The sequence below is a fragment of the Rhopalosiphum padi genome, chromosome 2 (assembly GCF_020882245.1).
Source record: "Rhopalosiphum padi isolate XX-2018 chromosome 2, ASM2088224v1, whole genome shotgun sequence".
NCBI classification, from domain to species: Eukaryota; Metazoa; Arthropoda; class Insecta; order Hemiptera; family Aphididae; genus Rhopalosiphum; species Rhopalosiphum padi.
Window position 1 is genome coordinate 83,215,982 of NC_083598.1, and position 19,845 is coordinate 83,235,826.

Below are 19,845 nucleotides of genomic sequence, written 5' to 3' on the forward strand. Positions count from 1 at the left end.
AATAAAAAAAAAAAAAAAAAAAAAAAAAATAGTATGACGCTACTTTAATAAAATATCTTTTTTCTAGGCAAAAAGTCACTCAAAAAGTCACTAATCATGTAAAATATAAATATACCAATTGGAAATTAAAGATCGGTCCTAGTTTGCTCTAATTTTGAAAACGTATTTGCTCTATTCAAAACTTTAAAATTCCGAAAAATATTTGAATAAAGCTTTATGAGTGATTTTAATAGGAATGTATTTGACCTTAAAAAACCAATCTTAATTTACCACCTAATTAGGCGTTAAGAAAAACTCTAATTTTGTTTAGGTTTATTATTATTTATTTTATATTACTTATATGTATACGTAACCAAAATAATTACTCAATAATTTCAGCTTACATAGTTGATATTAGCGCTTTTAATTAAACAATTATTATTTCAAAATTGCGTTGTTGGTTTGGATAGTGTCAAGTACTTATCGATGCCTCAACCGTGAAGTAAAGCAAGATTATTATAACGCTCCATGCACATTTAATAAATTATCATGTTATTTTTAAAAATAACAATTAGGCATGTCGTATGTACTTACAATATTTCCAAAATAGAAAAATTCCAATTTCCATCGATAAAATCCCCTACTTTCAATAGTATATTATATCATCTATTATTGGAGATCAAATACATATCGGAGAATTGCGATCTAGATATTAATTTGATTATTTGCATTTTACACGTGTGCGCGTGCGTGCAAGTAAAGTGCCTGTGAAACGATTTACGAGCACACAGGAAATATCATGCTTTTATTTCTTCTTTCGTTCGCTTAAATGACGGCATCGACGACCGAAAGTTTAAAGATTTATCTGTCTGCGTGGAACAGTCGCATTTAAAATGCCAATACAATATAGACTTTGACTTTTGTTACAGTCACATTTATCTATCCACGTCCTCCAACCCATTATTTTGATCCACGGATTCTCCCAGCCCGATAAGCAATGTTCGATTTTCTCATGTGTACCCACATAAAAAATTGTGACGGCTTTTGTTTTATATACATAATGATAATATATTTTATGCAACACCTGCCCCACTTATATAGATACACGATATCCACTCGCCTATGTGTATATTTAAACGATTCAGTCACTTGTGGGAATCAACTTTTTTTAGTTTGCAATAAATGTGGGCCCCGAGTGGAAAGTTATTTGTAAAAAAAGTTTACCTGACTCGAAGTAGCAACTGAGTAACTTAAACCTTTTGATTCCAAAATATACCCAGATGGTACATAACATACAATAACACGATAATAACATATTATTATTATCATGTTTTGTATTACACTGTTTATTTTGCAAACATCTATGCAATTTTTTCGTTCATTGTTGTCCGGTATAGAATTATTTATCAACCGATAAATACAATTTTTCATCTCGAATACCCTTGAATTATAACTGCATATAGTGTAAGTATTATAATACCACCATAAAGGATACATTTTTTGATACTGTTCATATAATTTAAAATCCGATATTTTTTATATTGATTTACTACAATTAGTTATCAAAAAATACGAGTAGATGTTGTGATAAACGATGACAGAAATGTGTATAACGTTATATGAATATTTTGGAGTCTTTCTTGTTAAGGCTATTACATTCACACAACATTCAAAAAGTCAATGTGCCATTTTTAAGCAGAAGCTGGACATTTAGTCTACAGGATTATGGTAAAATAAATAATAATTTAAAAAGATCCAGACGTTGTAATAGAATTTCAAAAATTTCAAAAATGCAATTAAAAATAAGTTTGATAATTATAAATCATAAATTCAACATTAATTTAATTTTTTCAACAATATTTTAAAGAAATACTAGTAGAAACTTATGTGTTGATAATAATTGTATTTTTGCACCCTTAAATTGATGTAATAAACAAAAATTTAATACAAACACAAATATATTTTGTATGGAATAATATTATGCGATACCGTCTAAAATATTCAAAAATATGTAAAATCAAAATTTTTATTATAAATGGTTGGGGTTTAAATCAGTGTTTGGTTTTTCACTGATTAAAATATTTGAATACAATTAATTGATATGCAGAATCACTAGCTCTGTTAAATTTGTAATAAGTTTTTTTGTTTTAAACCCGGTCAGTCTTCTAATGTAGAGATAAAATACGATATGTATAAGATATTTCAATCTGGTTAACAATTCACTAATCGTATTATGTATTTACTTTTAAATATTAAAATAAATGAATATATTTCTTTATTTACTCATACAGTTGTATCATATTTTATTAAATAAGTTAAATACTTAAATACATCACTCTGAATATTACATTGCACAAATTAGAATAATTTTTGATAGTTTTAATCATTATAATACAAAATCTACATTTACTGCTTTCCATTACCAACATTTTACGATTTAATTTGCATAAATGATGTATATTTTATTATATAATAATTATTTTCACTATATATATAGTTATTTTATATTATAATCTAAATTTAATAGCCAATAAGTAATTTATCAGTGGTTATAACACGAGTAAAACCAAAGTAAATGTAATAAATTGTAGTTATAACTATCAGACTACTTAAGTAAAAAATATAATGTATTTCTTTTATTTCCAAAATCGTATTTAAATATTTAAATATATATTATTTTTATTTATAAATATTTTTTAAAAGATTGTTATTTTTTTCTAAATCTAAGGTAACAAATTAAGTTCATAGATTAATGTAGGTTTAATGGATATAAACAATAAGTGGTACGGGTATGGTAAATAATGATAGCTTAAATTAAATAATATAATTTTGATAGTTGTAAACATTTTGTGAGCAGAGTTCTGAGTTATGGTTTCTGGAATAGGTTTAAGAAATTCACAGAAATTGTATGTGGTATTAAGTTCATCTCGTAAATATTTATATTATTTTGTATTACGCATTTCACTTGGTTCGCAAACAAAACAAAGATTTAGAATGATTAATTTAATGTTTTAAAGATTCAAATTAAAAAAAAAAAATACAATTTCATTTTTAAAAAAAGTACAAGTAAAACAGCAAGCAAACAAAAACAATTTTAAAGTTCAAAAAGGTGTTCTTAATATACTCTAAGAATTTGAGATGACTGAAACACCTTTATAATGTAATAGAGTAGTTTCAATATGTACAACTATACTTATACACTGTATAAATTGTTACGTTTACTTGTCTTACGATTTTAAAACAAATTTGAGATTAAATTCTGTATAACGTTTCGAAAAATAAAACACTTGATCATATTATGATAATACAATATGTATTATACGTAATTTACATGTTTTTTTTTTTATTCTTTTTAATTATGTGACGCTGTAAACGAAATTTCGATTCAATTTCACGAGAAAAATATAGACGAGTTTAAAAAAACTTGGGATCTTAAGACGAAGATTTTACGGGGATCAGACACGGTACTTGTAGACTGTATAATACGGTGGGGGGCCAGTAGAAAAACGTGTCTACGCCGCAGCAGGATCGAGTTGAGGAGACTTTTCGGCATTGACGCACTTTTAAACCAGCGATCGATGGTGGTGAGGTGAAGAGGCGCCAACGTGCAACGCCGGAGAGCTCTTCAAAGACGGGAAACAATAATAACACAATGGACCGGAAGCGGGTGGCAATAATAATAATTCGGAGAATGACGTCGACACCGATGCTATAACTACGACGAGATTTTCGCAAACTCCGCTAAAAATAACCCTTTGGTTAGCGGCTCATGTGTGGGTGGTGTATGGGATTTCAGGCGGCATTATATACGTAGGTATATTATTATATATACGAAAAATACGTACACTCACACATAATATATTTTATTTTTTCAATATTATATTATGTATTGGTAGTGGGTATTATATAGTACTATATATTTATTTTTTAAGCGGTCAAATTAATTGTGTATTTATCTGTAAGTTATTCTCGGCCCCTTTTCTGTTGAATTATTTAAGGGAGGAGCATAGGTGGAGTATATAGAAGCATTTATGGCTGCAGGCGAGTCACGATAATAGTATATTTATTTTATTATTCATACTTATTTTAGGTGCTTCCAAATAGAAAACGAGAAATGTAATGTCCCTACATACGCGTATAATTCAATACAATTATTAGGTAGGTACATAAAGTGTTTAGTGATAAATCTAAGTATGATCAAGGTAAATAAATATAATTGAATAAGTGAATAAGTTTTTTTAACAGTAACTTATAAGACAATTCCAATTTAATAGTATACATTTTAAATGTTTTTACCCAATTCAATTTTTACATCGATGTTCATACAAATTACTTAGGTACTGTTTAAAATATTATATTTAAACATTTCAATTTGTACAGAGATTCTTAGAATGATAACTGATATTGAATTTTTTAGATTCACTGTATAATATAAGTTATAAATTTATAATTTTATAAAACAATCATTTTTTTTTCATGTATTTTATAGTTGTATTATTAATTTTATAACATTTAAACACTGAACGATTTTATTTGACGTTAAATTCACCAATCGCATAATCTTATTTTCTAAACAAACATTTAAAAACTATATAATGATATTTAAAAAAAGAGAATATTAATTTTATGTTATATACTATACAATACAAAATGTTTGCACTATTATATTATAAATATAAATATAAATAATAAATATTATAATTGTATGATTTTGACTAGATGCGTATAATAAATACTAATTATATATTTGTTGACAATCATTCAGAATATAAATTGTTTTTTTCGCCAGAGTATTATTCTAGTATTCATATAATGTTTAATAATGTGTGTGTAAGAATTTATATACGTATAGGTATTATAAATAATAAATGAGTGACATAAAATAAATAAATATCTTACATGAATAATATATTATGATAAAATATGTATAATAATAGTGTAGATGCGGCGTAATCTATATAAGATTCTATGGTGTACATTGTCATGAAGTGTATGATTTATATAATTATTCTATAATATGAATAGCACTAAATACATTTTTATGTTTTCTGATTTGTATTGTTATATATATACCAATGTTAATCAGAAATTTTCGATATCAAGGACGTAATCACTTAATGTTTTCCGAGCCAGCGGATCAATAATAATCTGATAAATATTTGATGCATAAAGGTAACATATACCTACCAAAAGAATCTTAAAATAATTCCATAACATGCAAAACTTAAATCATGTATATAAAAATCATATGAGTAATTTTCCTAAGAATTGAACTCATTATAAATCATTTTTTTGAAAAATATCTAAAACTTGACCACTGGTCTGCAATACACTTATATGATAAACATTCAATACATTGTTATTTTGTTTGATGAGAACATTCTGTGAGACTTTCGTAAATAAATTAATACATTAAATAATTGTATTATAATTGAGATTTTAATAACTAATTTACACTTAGAAATTGATTTTAAATTGACATTAGTTGCATAATATCCAATGAACCTTGATTAATTAACACATTAAACCTTGAATAATTAGCATGTGCTATGAAATACATTTTAAGAAGTACTAATTTTAAATATATTATTTGGTATTCTTAATCTAATTTTATTAATTTTACGATATACAATTATATTTATATCAACACTGAAATCATTCGAGTTCCATATAATATATATTTTGGTTGAAGCGATATTAACCATCTGCAATTTTTGATACAAAAGTTCCATAAATATAATACATTTTAAAACAATGCCGTAAAAAAAAAAAAAAAATATTATAGACGGAAAAAATCCGTAAAATAATAGGTTATAAATTTATAAAAATTATTTTGAAGATAATGTTAAAATTATGTTTTTTTTTTTTAAAAATAATACTGTAATATATAATTTTATATTTTTAAAGAACAACTTAGGTACAACGTAGGTCTGCATAAAGAAGTATCTTTACATGAAAGTTGATTTACCGATACTTCAAGAGATATTCCACATTTTATATATATAGAGGTAGTAAGTTTAAAATTAATTTGATGAGATTAATTACTATTATATCATAATATTATATTAAGTACATAAAACTAGTACGTTGTATTAAACTTTGATGGTTTTCTTTTACCCAAAACCAGAAATTTTAGGGTGTTAAGTATATTAGGAAAGTAGGTATATATTATACCTAGGCACATAATTAAAATATATGAAATATTATTTTCACAATCATTTTTATGATAAGACGTATACTTTTTATATTATATTCAAATACGCAGCATATTTTATATTATAAAAAAATACGTATACGTGTCCAGTGGGTACACAATTATATTAGTCATACGTAATCACAAAGATAAAAATACGAATTAAACACTATTGGTTTTAAATAAAAATTTATAAACAAGTTCAAATAAATATTAGAATGGTTACCTCATTTTGGATAATTATGAATTGATAAATTGATACACTGTTATAATTTTATGACTAGAAGTTTTTACTTGTTAGCCAACTCTAATTACACATCAAACTTAATTTTAAAAAATAAAAGTTTTTTACAGATTAATTTTTAATTTATCTTTAACAAAAATAATTTGATTTTTATACTCGTAGATAATAAATGTATACAATTGTTATAATTGCAGTTTAGATGGTCCTAGTGAAAATTTTTTATATATATATATATTTTTTTTTTTTTTGGCAAGGTTGGAAATATGAAATGACTTAAATTGGGATGGTAATCTCTTAATTAGTTTCTTCCCTGTTTTAAATAATTGATGCGATCAACATGATTACAATAATTAAAACGTTTTGAGTGTAATAAGAAAAAATGAAACCAACGAATTCATTATTATAATATACAATAAATAATAATATGTAGATAATACATACAATTTCTGAAGACACCATAAAATTTAATTTGAAAAAATCAAACCAGAAGATCTTATTATTTCTTATATGAATCAATTTTTATTAGTAACGCTTATACCGACGTTTTTCAACTGTCTTGAAAACTACATAATATTTGCATATATAGAGACCAAACTAATAATATATTTTGATCCTTTTCTTGTCGCCCTATTTATAATGTGATATTATATGTTTATTCGTGCATATTAAATTTTGATCCGTCGCTTGTCGCTATAAATGTGTATTTTAGTTTTTGGAGAAAAAAAATGTAACTTAAAACATACATTTCATGTGTCAAAAACCTGTATGTTTATTTTACAGCACGTCGCTCTGCACGGAGAATTTCGTTGACGTAGACTAATTTGAAAAGGTCAATGAAACTTTTCGTTTTTCATTTTTATTTATAATGATTAAATGGATAAGTGACATCAAATGAGAAATCTAAATTTACATGCTTGTTTATTAGGGAAACACATACACACACACACACACACACTTATATGTATTTATGGTATATGTGTATAAATGTAATAAAAAAATAATAGCAATTGTAAATGGTTTTAAATCTTTAAAAGACGCATGATTGACTTATTGGATTTGTATGAAATTTTGAATAATACTTCGTATTATTTACCGTGCACAGCCGTTACATAAAGACCTCAAAAAAGTTATTTTCGTTCGGTTAAAACAGTTTGCCAAAACTATATATAAATATGATATTATTATATAGTAATATAATAATATAGTTTTTTTAATGATGATGATGATAATGACGATAAGTTTATGGTTGCTTTTATGGTACGACACTCGTGTGCATTAGTATATGAGGTACCTATGCAAATATTACTCATATGATTTTTTAAAACTTAACGTATTTCAAACAAATCAGCGTGCGTATTGTAAATATAATTTTAAAAGTGAAAAATCAAAATATTTTTGATATGGTTGACATTTGAGAGTGATACATGGTTACATTATATTATATATATTATATGCATACATAATAAGATACTGCATTTTTTCAAATCCATAAGATTTTGTGTTTGCGTTACTGCGGTTATAAAATAATATTATATTGCTATAATATGGTTGTGGATTTGTTATCGATTATCAATTATTATTTGAAAACGTTTTATTGTTATATTGCATTGTTATATCTACAGAAAAAACTCTGTCTTTTATCAATCCTACCTGATATAACCCATACTTAAAAGTTTGTTCTAACATTGTATCTGTTTGAATGATAAAAAAAATATAGAAATATAATATTTATTTTACTTATCATATAAATTATTATTTCATTTATTCTATGATCTGATCGTGAGTAGAATATAAAGCCTTAGACGTACATTTTACAATCTGTTTATAGCAAGTGATTTAAATTTATTTTTAGTATTTATCAGTAAACACATGATAAGGCAAAAATGTTTGGCTGACATTATAAACGTGAGCATAAAATATTTGAATACACTTATAGTTTATCAAAGAAGTACAAGTTTGCAGTCTGTAGAGAAGAAGAGTCATAAACAATATTTTTCACATTTTGTAAATACATTATGATGTTCAAAACACTAATCTTCCGGTCTGTATATAATCTTTTTTGAATAGATACACAAGAAATCTGAATTACAAATTGATGACCATGTCATATTGAATTATCCCTATACTATAATATTCATTCAACGTAACATGAGTGTGTTAAATACATTACCTTATTCACATATGCTCCCTTACGCTTTTGGAAATTATTTGTGAAGATAACCGATGTACCAGTAAAATAAGGCTAGTAACATAAACGTAATCGGTGTCTATATTATTTTGTATATAGCGTCAAAATCTTTATATTACCGGGTAATTGAATAATCACAGGCTCACTATAACATGGCAAACCAAGACACGTGAGTCGATCGACCATTTTTAAAAGCGTATACAAAGAATCTGAACATATTAATTATCATGTCCGACGACGGTCAAACACATTGAGTAGCCTAATATTACTGCTAATACCATACATTTATATTCATACTATACGGATTGTTAAACAATTCTAGGTTATAATGATCGCTTATAAATATAGTTTTAATAATGTATGTAATTATTACTCAATAATTCCGTGGCAGATCATGTATGACGATTATGATGTGTAACACATAAATATGTACAATATCATTAAACATACGCGTAAACCATTATATCATTAATATAACTGTAGTACTCACGTAATTATGAATGATTATAATATTATGTGATAATTTCAATACATATATTTTTTTTTTATGAGACCATCGCGGCTGTTAATGGCTTACATCCAACGCATTCCTATTGTTTTGATTTCATTAAAATTATTAAAAAAAAAAAAAAAAAAAAAAAAAAAAATACATTTACCAAATAATTTAATAATATTTGTGATGAGACAACGAGATTTATTTTTAAATTTGTCATGATAATAATACTGAGTACGGTATTATACAATTTTAAATTCACATAATTTTTGTCTATTTATAAATGGATATCATTGAACAAAAATCGTATTTTTAATATGCCTGATGCAAATAATAACCTACCAAAATACCAACAAAATTTGAAAACTTGATGGAAAGCTATTTTTCTTAATTTTTTTTTTCATCAAAGGGTTTCACATTCCATGCACGTAATCCAAAACATTAAGTGTGGTTGATGTACTCGAATTTCCGAAGAAACCTATAGTTATCAGAACGGTTTGCGATTTCTCTCTCTCTCTTTTTTCCCATGCATGAAAACGAATATAAAATCTTCCTTCTCTCTCCCCCTCTCTCATTCTCTCTCTCTCGTCCTTGAATACACACACTCATACATAAAGATATTCTAACGAGAACGGCACATTTCTCACCTACCCAAATAGTATGTTATGCGTTTTAGAGGCCGAAATAATAATTTACTGTTATGCTCGGACATGACTTAGAATAAAATAAACGAAACTTTGAAATACGTTCCAATATAGTAAAAAGACCGATAATAATGTATAAATCACGTGACTGCTATAATTCCAAATTTTTATAAAGGGCATAATAATAATATTATTATCAATTTTATGTAAAGAAAATAATAAAATTGTTTTTATCCTAGACGTTAAATATTGACTGAAGAGAGTAGAAAAATATATTCAGTTGTACCACTTGCATTTTAACCTCAGATTTGCACGTGAAACTTTTAAATAATTCCAACGAAATAGTTTTCAACTACAGTTTGTTGATGTATATACCTTCAAAACGACTTAAAACTGAGGAACTTTTTTTCGTACCAAACACTGGGACTTTTTTTGTTTTGTTTTGTATTTATTATTATATCTTTTTTTATGTTTCAATATTATAATACCTAATATACAATTATGCTAACACGGCGTCTTGGATAGGCGATTTAGCTACACCAATGTCACGGGTGAATACATCGACTGAGGTTTTTTCTGTAGTTACTAGTTAGTGTAATGTTGATTCTTGGTAAATTTGTAAAACAGGATAGTTAAATATGAATACTGTTAACTTATATCTAAATTAAAAAAAAAAGGAAAGGATTATAAGGTGAAATGTCTGTTAAACACAAGTCTCCTTTTCATGTGTATATATTATAATATTATATACTTAATAATTACGATATAATATACAATGAAAATATACGGTACTCGCGTGTGTTTCGTTTGTTTGTATAATTTTAGATGTTATACGGAAAACTGCTGCAAACACCACTCCATGCAATACCTATGAACGTCATGCATATGACAGTCGACTTAATACTCAAAGCCCGTGGAAGACTGTATTATGTCTCGTGCACAAAGGCCAGATTAACTTCCGCGATCTTATAATTAGTTATGATCCAAAATATTTGTACCTTTGAAATATATTATAACATGGATTGGTTGCGATAGAAGAAGAGAAAGGTTTAATATGCTCTTAATATTGTTTATAGTTGTTAAAAATAAGTTGTGGCGTTCTAAATCAGGACTCACCAGTTCTGATAAACGACAGGATATATTATGTTAATGAAAGATAAAGTAATAACAGTGAAAAATGGACTTCATTACTCAACTCTTTTCCGGGTGGTTTGAGGGTTGAATCTGTTAAATATTTTATTAACACAAGTCTTATAATATACTATAGGTTTTATTTTATAAAACTAATTTTGAAGTCACATGCAAAATAAATATACATTATTGTTATGATTAATAACAATATTATTATTGGATGAAGTATATTAATTCAATTTGAGACTATTTTATGATAATATTTTAAGTTTTACGATAATCCATATTCCATAATATGATCAAATAATGTTTTCTATTCAGCCGAAGGACTTAGGTGTATTTATTTTTTTTATTATCGATGTATTCCCATCTTCCCTCTTAAGTATCAAATCTCCCCCATCGTTGTATCCATCGTTGATAAAACACGACTGCGAGTTTCAAACAGTTTTTCTTGGCGAGTGACGTAAACCATTCGGTATCTTGTTTTATATTCTTTCGGATTGTGGTCGGTTGTCCACTTTACTACATTAAAGATGAGAGAAGAGGAAAGACAGAGTGTTTGTATAATCGTAGAGATTCTACAATATACACACGCGGACTAGGATACGATCGGAAACGTCGCGACCGAGTGCCGCTGCAGCTGACGACGACGTTTCGGATATCCGGGGAGGCCCCGCGCGTGCTTTATCGTCATCTGGATGACCGTTTCGGTCTGCTTGTGAGGGCTGCAGACGGCCGCGCTCCGACGGATATACAGACAAACCCATTAAATTTGATAACTATATACATAACCGTGTACATATATATGCATGTTGTTTTTATAGTGTAATGTAGTGCAATGAAGTGTAGTGATTGAACTATAGTGCGGCGTTTGAGTGATTGTGTCAAAAACAATATTATTATGTCCATACAACTGTGTATATGTTGTCGTATAACGTATATGTTGTCTATAATACTGTAGAGTATTCCACGCACGCGGAGAACGTAGTCTGCAACCAAACCGAAAACATTAATACGGGGAAGCGAGATATTATAATATACTATGGATTCCACAGTAATGTTATTATAATAATTGTCTTCGTTATTGTCACGTAATAAATTGTAATATTTGATTTATTTGCGTTGTAATATTTCATTTCGAAATATCAAACTAAAAATATGTATCGTACTTAAAAATAGTAAAAACAACATAAAAAGTAGTTTAATAGATACCGTTCTGTTATAAATTAGAGGTCGAAAGAGTTACTATTATAGGTGTGTTAAATTTGAATTAAATAATATTTCAATGAATACAAAAAATGATTTTGGTCTATTAGCCTATATCACCGATATATATAATATATATATTTTTTTTTTTTTATGTAGCTATTAAAGTAATTTATTTTAATTTTAGTATTATGATAGGTTGATATAATTTTTTTTCGATAATGCTACATTTATTATAATATTATTATAATAATTTATATTTATACCTTATTATATCAATTTATATAACAACAATTTAATAACGTATTTTTTTTAAATACCGCAAAACAATAAAAATAGATTTATAGTACCTATAAATAAATAATATTTAAAAAATATTTTTCGACAACGGTTGCAAATAATATAAAGAAATACATTTTAAAATAATCAGTGTAGGCACTTAAACAGATCACCTTGAATTTGTCTGAATAATATAATTCTTCAAACTGTGTTAGACTAATTACAACAAAGAAAAAAAGGAAGTTTCAAACCGCTGTATAAGTACCTTTCGTCTAATTTAAACACAACTACGCTCGTAGTGTCACGATACTAATTTCAATGTTCATAATGATGCACCGCGCGTATTCATAAATATAATGTATATTGGTACGACATGCATTACAAACATGTTTCGTTTGTTAAAACGGTTAACTCTTTAGAAGCAATCATAAAATTAAAACACTATTTAAATTTTAAACATTTTAAACCCGTTTCGTGCCATACTTTACGACAAACGACAGCCATCACTTAAACATTTTAAGAGCTTAGTGATAATTAAAAAAACAATATTTAAACGAATAGAATATGTAAATAATACATAATTCAATATGAAATTTAATAATAAAATAATTTTTATTATTTTATAATTATATTATAAATACTGTATTTTTTGCGTTTGTGCTCTAAAGTATTATTATCTAATAATGGTTTAAAATATGATTTCATTGTTATAACCATCGTACATAATGTATGTTAATACATGAATAATTTTCTAGAATCTAAAATATCATTAGAAATCATATTTTTGTTTCCACGTCTAATTGAAACATGTATTATCAACAACAGCCAACAGCGTATTGTTTACTGTGTTTTTCAGTATCATATGTAAATTTATACAATTAACAACACAAAATGTGTGTTTATGTTGCTAGAAGCTACACAATGTAATAATAAAATGGTGTATAATAGTATACGTTGTATTCTTGTTTCAGTATACATTTTGGTTGGTTTAAAGTTTATATTATATTATATCAATTGTAATAAACTATACAGAAGAAAAAGATAACATTTAAGAACGATTTGCGTTTAATTTGCATACACAAATGTAGCTTACCACATTATATTAATATATTATAATTATTGTACTAGTTAAAAACTATGGTCTGGTGTCTTGATCGGAAAATCTTTATTGAGTTCTCCAAAAATTAGAATCATACAATATTTTAATTTCATGTTATATCATTTTATAGTTTACACTATTTCGCAAAAATATTTCCAGTTTTTGTTGTATACATATACATTTACATATTTATTTAACAATAGAATTTTGAATGTTTAAAATTGTCTAAAATATTAACAAAATAAAAAAAGCTAATTTATTTAATAGGTACATTTTATTCAGTTTAAATTTAATTATCATTAATATTTAGTTATAAACGATTTATTCAATATTATGTATTATTAATCAGTAGGTATCTCTAGATTTAAATGTTTGGGTATTTATTTGTTTAAAATAATGTAATAAAAAAATCAGAGAATTATAATAGGATTCGTATGGATTTCCCATTGATTTTACCAACATAAAATTGATTTCATCAGTAAAAAAATAAAATATACATAACCACGATTTCCAATATATTTAAGGGATTTTCCCATTCTTACTCGATTCCCAATTTATTTTTAAATCTGTGTGTTTTAATAATTTTGTTTAATAAATATAAATATAATGATATCCAATTTATAGTTATTGAAAAAAAAAGTAAACAACAACAACAATTAATAATAAAAAATAATAAGCAACAAGGTTTTCAAAGAAATATTTTACTCGTGATTCACTAATTAAAACATAACATAACATTGAGGTGAATGTAAATATTATAACAATCGTCAATCATATTTTTATATTTTATTTACATGATATTACTCATCTTATTACTCATAATATTAATTTATTACAGCACAAAAACTAACCGGATTGCGTATTTTATATAAGTATTCAAGTAAAATATTGCATACTATATAATATATTATTATATGTATATATTACGTACTTAATCGACGAGAAATTATCCGATCAATTTATAAAAATAATAATATCTGTGCAGCGCCCGCTATCGGATTTTTTGACTTAATCATCTGTATATGCATATACATACAATATACATTATATATATTTGGACATTTAAACGTATTCATAATATATTATAAGTATTTATCGTTTGTATTATTTTTGGGAAAAAGAGGACTTGATGAAAATACGGGCGATTAATTTTATTGCCAGAATAAAACGGCTGCGGTGGCAATATATATATATATAAATATAGACGATGGCCGGAAAAGTGGCAATAATAATTGAATATCTTTCGGGGCGCAAACAGTTAAATACCACTGTTGCTATTTTGGAGGGTAGGCTATATATGGTAACAGTCGCCACCGCATCAATTTTCATTATGTCAATATCAAATGCCGTTGCAACCACCGCACACCGATGATGAAACCAACGATGGCGATAGTGTGAAGAGTACCGGCACAAGCAACACAGTTTTCCCTCGGACAATTATTTTATACCCCACAAAAATACGGAAGCTAAAAGGCTCACTGCGCGTTAGAAGTTCATTTATCTTAGCGACCTACCCGCTCTTCGCCGTCACCGAATGCCAATCATTCGCCGCCGAGGCCGGTTGATCGATTACGCCGTGGAAAACGATATCTCATCGTCATCGTCACCTCCGAGCCACACTAGCACCTCTTCTACGATCGTATTATACATATAATATATTTTCTGTCACTCTGTCTCTTTCATTCTCGTATACTGATTCGGCACGACTACCACTTCTGCTGTACACCCATAAAAATAACAACGATGTCGACTAGGAACATACGCACGTCAGTTTGTTAGTATTCTTATAAACTGTTACACATGGAACGCAGACCGATTTTAAATCGTATTTGATAACACACAATAAATACACATTGCCACTATTGAAATTAAGTTTTCCACTATCATAGTTATAATTTATAATTTTTTATTTTTGTGGTCAACAAAAATGTACGATTTTACAAAAATATCGTAATTTCTTTATTTCAAAGAAACATCAGATATAATAATGCATACTATTCGTACATTATAATTAATCACACAATTCGCGTTTTATATGAAAGCTACGACTCCAGAGAATAATAATTATTTTATATTTCCCTCAGGTGACCAGACAAATTGTACAACTATTTACAAATTACACATTTTCGGTGGTAATATTATCGTACTGTGATTATTATATATGATGTTTATACAAAAATATAAATAAGTTTATAACATCAACAATATTAACCGTTGTCCAAATGCGATATCTACCAGTCAAATAATTCAGCCTTCTAATAATTCACGTAATAAAATTATGTTCTATAATACTATCGTGGATGACCATCACTGATTATTTACAGAAGTCACGGCGTTTCATATCAACATCAATAATTATTAGTTATTGTTTAGAGGATATTTGTTGCACATAATATGTAATATATATTATATACTCCATGACTCATGTTCTAACCAATATTATTTTTTATAATGCAACTGTATTAGTAAAACGAAGGTTATTGGGGTTTGCGTATATTTTACATTGTTTCCTAAAACTAGCTATCCAATGGTCGTGTTTAATAATATTATATATCTATGTTTTAAATTTTTTTGCACTTTTTGACTATTTTCGATGTTAAGGCTCTTTTTTCATTTTTTAGAACATTTTAATGTCTTAAAGGTAGTAACATTAAAATCTGGTATATTTTTAAATATTATTTTAAGATTTTCACTTAAACAAGTAACTTTTAAACGTGTTATCTAATCAAATATCGTTAAAATATTAATAATTTTAATATTTTGAACAGATTTTTACGACGTGAAAATCCAGATTACTAGTTGCGACGGAAAATGTGAATAATACGTTTTATTTAGATTAAAAATCCTTAAAGATGATTTGAAATAGTGGTCCAACAAAATATTCTATACATTTAATAAAACATTTTATTTGGTTTTTATATTTAAAATAAAAAAAGTACAAGTTGATAAATGTATTAATTTTATGTTTAAATAGTGTATTATTTTAAATTTCAAGACATAAAGGAATTTTTTTAGACCACTTTCTGATTTTTTTTTTAGGTTATTACATTTTTAACCTTAACAATAAATATGGATAGAATATTATATTATAGACTTCAATAGGCTCCATATTTTTGGCGAGCAATATTTGCACCAATTGTGATTTAATAAATGTGTGTAGGTATCCGATTCATGTTTGCTACTTAACAAAAGGAAAAAATAATTCATATGTTTTTAAAGAATTTTTTAATCTCCCACAAAAATATGTATTCTTATTTACCAACAAGTATACATTCTATAGTACTGGATATGTTGTAGTAAAAATAAAAATAAGAGAAATGTAATAACATGGACAGCTAATTTTGATAAACATGAACTACATGGGTAGGGGTACTCGTAAAAATAAATTTATACCATCAACAACTCCACGTTGTCAACAGTTGAGAGATATTTTTGCAGTCCAAAACCATTCTTTTTATGAATCTAAATATTGTTAATAATATAAATGCATTAACATTGCAATTTAGTTTTATATTTCTTCGATAAACTCAATTTATTTTTCAACAATAACATACCTAATTAACGTATACGCACTCAAGGCATTTCATTATATGGAAACAAATTGAATCCGTCGCGTCGTAATAGAGTTGTATAATATAATACATTCAGTGTTTTGAATATTAAAATTATAAACGGAATGATATTTGAAAAATTATTTTTTATAACAGAATTTAATTTCTTACTATTAAATATATATACATATATGTTGGTTTTGTAAATAGATTTCTGTTGTACTGTGGTTTATATAATAATTATACTGTCTAATATTCATGCTCGAATTATAACTATATTTATTTTTTTAAATTTTATTTATAGGTTATATATTATCAAGTTATATTGAAATCGACACATTAAGACTTTTGGAGTGCGATTTCTGGCCACCAGGTGAGTTAGTGTCATTACAAATTATTTTTATTTTTAAATTTTGTATTAAATTGAGCCTTTAAAATATTTTAAATTAATACTATAATAATGGATAAATTTTAATTTAGTTGCATACTTATTTTATATTTTTTCTTAGCACCCTATATTCAATTAATTAGAATAATTAATACATTGTAATAGTATTTATAAAGTAAATAAATAATGCGTCAAATAATTAATAGTGATGTTTAAACGTTATGACTAAATATAAAAACTGATAGATATTTTCAGCAAACTTAAAAATAAGATAAGATATAGTAGGTTGGGTACTTACCTCACTTCGTTTCTTCTGTTATTTTATTAAATCTGAAAGTAGAAATTATAAATATTGTATTTAATAATATATGTACGTCGTAAAATAATATATTGTGTACTAATTTATACATATTTAAAACAAAATATTATTCTTACATATTATATGTTATGCATTTATTAATATAATTATAATTATTGTAATTAATATATTATATAAAAACAAATAAATATATTATGGTGTAGGTACAGAACATATTATAATATATAATATACTATAATACTTAATGAATATTTGTTTTCATTTAGTGTACTATTTGAATTATTTTTTTACTACATTTTTAAAATATTTTATATTGAAACACTTTTATTCTAAAAATAATATTAATTTTTTTTTTTTTTTGACCACTTGAGAAATGTATATCGCGAATCCGTGATTATAATAATATAATGGTATTGAACTTATAATATATATATAAATATAGTATAGTAGATGGTATATAATACATACTAAGTGAGCTGTATGTCAATCATTTGCATGTTGTACAGGTATATATTATAATAAATATGTATATTCAAAAAGCTTATTCATTATCTGTTCAATTATTTACATCGTAATTTTTCCTTTTTTTCTCATAACGTTATTATGGTAATTTATTATTTGATGAGTTATAATACAAGTTATTAAGAAGCTTGTCATTCAAGTATAACACATGCATTTATATGAAATGGATCAACTGTACAATGATTTTGACATAAAATAATAAACGAAAATAGATGTGTAGGTTTCAATATATCTATTATCTGCCGATTTAAAATAAACTTCCGGTGCGTGTTAAACATTATTACTGTTATTATTTGTATGATTGTTCCATTGTAGTTTTTTGATCTCTATCCATCGCCAGCCATATGTGATATCGGAAATGTATACAATTTATATAATTATTTAGCCTAGTATACACTAATGTAATGTAATAATCATGTGTTACGATGATTAGAAAATATGTTTAATATATCAGCGACTATTTAAATTATTGTTTGAGGTTATTATTAAAGCACTTTGTACTATGCAAACAATGTATGCACACCCAGGCCCAGATTAATACAATCGTAGGCCCTAGGCAAAGGTGTAACTGAGCGAGAGTCCAGGGGTCCTAAGAATTTTTTAAAAATAGAAACATTTTATAGTGGTGAATAAAGTTAATTGGCTATACATTTTCAATATTTATATTTAAATAAAATGTTGGACCGCCCCCCTCCCAATTTTTTTTCAGTCGCAGCCTAGGCCCAAGGCACAGTGCTTTTAATTCTTATATTGTGCTTATACGACCTTGCGGTGTCAAGTATTTAAATGGGTATAAAACTATAAAACCTTCTGTTTAGGAGAGAAACTATTTAATTTCGGTGTTAATCCTTAAAAAACAAAAAAATCAAATCTAAACTTTTAAATGATAATAATTTTAACAAATCTTAAAAACGATTCATTTTACTTCAAGTCTTCAAATATATAGAAAATTTTAATTTTTAAAAACCATAAAAAAACAACTTATTTTACTACAATATGAATATTTCTCGTCTTTTTAAGTATAAAACAGAATAATTGTAACAAAAAAAAAATAGTAGATACACATTTTATTTTTGTAGGCCCCAAAAATGTTCGTAGGTCCTAGACCCAGTGGCATAGTGCCTATTATATTGCCTATGCTTTATATAGGGGCGTATAACCTAATATACCTAACCATATTTAACTATTTTTTTTTTTTGTTTATTTTGTTGTAGTTAAGTAATGATAATCTATAAGATATTTAAACATTTTTTAAAAATTTCCACAGTTTAAGCGTAAAAAATATCACAGCGTTGTAATGTATTTTTTAATGGTCTTTTGGCTTCAAAACTCGCACGGAAATAGTAGTAACATACGTAGTTTTGACTTTTCAAATGCCATGTAATGTCCATACCACATAATCATAAACATAATATATGCATGACATGTATAAAAGGTGACATGCAATAATAATATTCAATTGTGTATAGTACTGGAACGATCACGTACAACAGAATTTTAATGACAAATTGCGTATTTTTTTTTTTAACAGTTTACTAGAAATAATTTGATAATAATTGTAAATATTATACAACTCGGTATGGTATTATTATTTTAATTAATATAAAAA

The 19,845-nt window shown here is 26.1% G+C and overlaps 1 protein-coding gene across 2 annotated transcripts in view; it reads left to right on the plus strand.

Moving 5' to 3' along the window:
• The window catches only part of LOC132920818 (probable G-protein coupled receptor No9), a 115,730-nt gene that overhangs the window by 36,585 nt on the left and 59,300 nt on the right, over window positions 1–19,845 (plus strand). Inside the window, exon 2 of one of the 2 annotated variants that reach the window (XM_060983512.1) lies at window positions 17,312–17,380. The exons of the other annotated variant lie outside the window; for it this stretch is intronic. The gene's annotated coding sequence lies outside the window, so the exon portion shown is untranslated. The remainder of the gene's footprint in view (window positions 1–17,311; window positions 17,381–19,845) is intronic. 2 annotated transcript variants of the gene reach the window in all.